The 1,456-nt window shown below is 40.8% G+C and overlaps 1 protein-coding gene across 1 annotated transcript in view; it reads right to left on the bottom strand.

Annotated features, from left to right (window-relative positions):
• Positions 1–1,326: 1,326 nt before the first annotated feature.
• LOC119584945 (pupal cuticle protein G1A-like) overlaps positions 1,327–1,456 on the bottom strand; it is a gene marked incomplete in the record, with an annotated part of 914 nt that continues 784 nt past the window's right edge. The window contains 1 exon segment of the mRNA XM_037933543.1: positions 1,327–1,456.

Here is a 1,456-nt window from a genome sequence, read left to right as displayed (position 1 = left end):
GAACACGAACTTTGTTGACGACCCAACGCTCCTCTCAGATTTCAGGATTTCTTATTACCTATGGAACAAACAGTTACATTCATTGAGCTACTTTCCAACGAGTGAAAAACCGAATACGTGTAGCGAAATCACAAAGTGAATCGCGAACCACAAAGAAATTGAACTTGAAAAAAAACAATTCTTTCGAGCTGCTGCGGAAAACCTCTTGCTCTGTGAAATCGAGACATTAACACTCTTTGGGTGACTGCTAGACATGATTATTCTTAAATGTGTTGAACATTAGCTGGAGGCAGTATGAATGTCTGTCAGTAGTAACCATCCAGACAGACTGAACTGCTTGGGGAACTGTAGACGATGTGAGGGACTAATCTGGTCTCAAACGCACACAAGCAGGCAAATAACCAGTGCTCATCATCCTGAAACCACACGGTACCTGCGTAGAGCGTGTTGGTCCAGTTCGCGGATCAACTGTACGAAGGTTGTACTCGCTTGTCTGAGGAAACGGAAGAAACGCTACGGACACATGGGAACCAGGGGACAATTAATAAAACGGACGAAAAGGAAAAGGAAATGACAAGGGAGGTGATAACCTGAGTATACAAACGGAAGGAAAAAAATACAGAGACACGTAAAGCAAACAATAAAAGAAAGGGAAAGAAAGGGTATAGGATAGAGAGGCGATATACCTGGGGATAAAATAGGCAAAAAAAACGGTACAAGTTCTGGGGTAGGGAAACAGGGGGATAATAACCAGGCAGTAAAAATGCATAGAGGCTACAAGGGGGCATTAACCCAGGGATGGCAAAAGGATGAGGAAACGACACAAGGACATTGCCACAAGGAAGGCGATAACATGGGGGAACTAATGTAAGGAGAAACGGTACAAAGTATAGAAATCAGGGGCGAGCGACGGTACAGGTAGAAACGGTACAGACATTGGAAATCACGGGTGATAATTTTCCAATATAACTGTTCACATATGTCTTTATTATTGAGTATCACGCCTGCAGCTTCTGCAAATATACTATATATATATTTGTCATAAATATTGTGTTATTCTCCTTATCATGAGTAGAATTTGAACATGAAGTCATCACTGTTGACATTTCAATTTATTATTATTATCATCAATTACGGTCATCATCGGCGTAAAAATGGATTGTAACATAGAAGAGAAAAGGAATAGATGTAAATTTAGAAAAATGAAAAGAGGCAACATCTAAATAAAAAATGAAAGATATTGCAAGTATAGCATGTGACATTCAGGTTAGTTTTGAGTTTCAGTATCATGTGCACCAGAGGTATGTTTGGAAATAGATTTTCATATGGATTTGTGTATATTTTAATTTCGTATTATTTTTCTGACACAAGTTTGTACACCGTAGCTATACAAGGCGCAGCGACCAACCCGGAGGCTCTGTCACTGCGCCGGGCGGCCACGCCAGGATCGGCCGTC

The sequence above is a fragment of the Penaeus monodon genome, chromosome 19 (genome assembly GCF_015228065.2).
Source record: "Penaeus monodon isolate SGIC_2016 chromosome 19, NSTDA_Pmon_1, whole genome shotgun sequence".
Lineage (NCBI taxonomy): Eukaryota > Metazoa > Arthropoda > Malacostraca > Decapoda > Penaeidae > Penaeus > Penaeus monodon.
The sequence above is the reverse complement of the archived record's forward strand: the minus strand, read 5'-3'. Positions and strand labels throughout refer to the sequence as shown.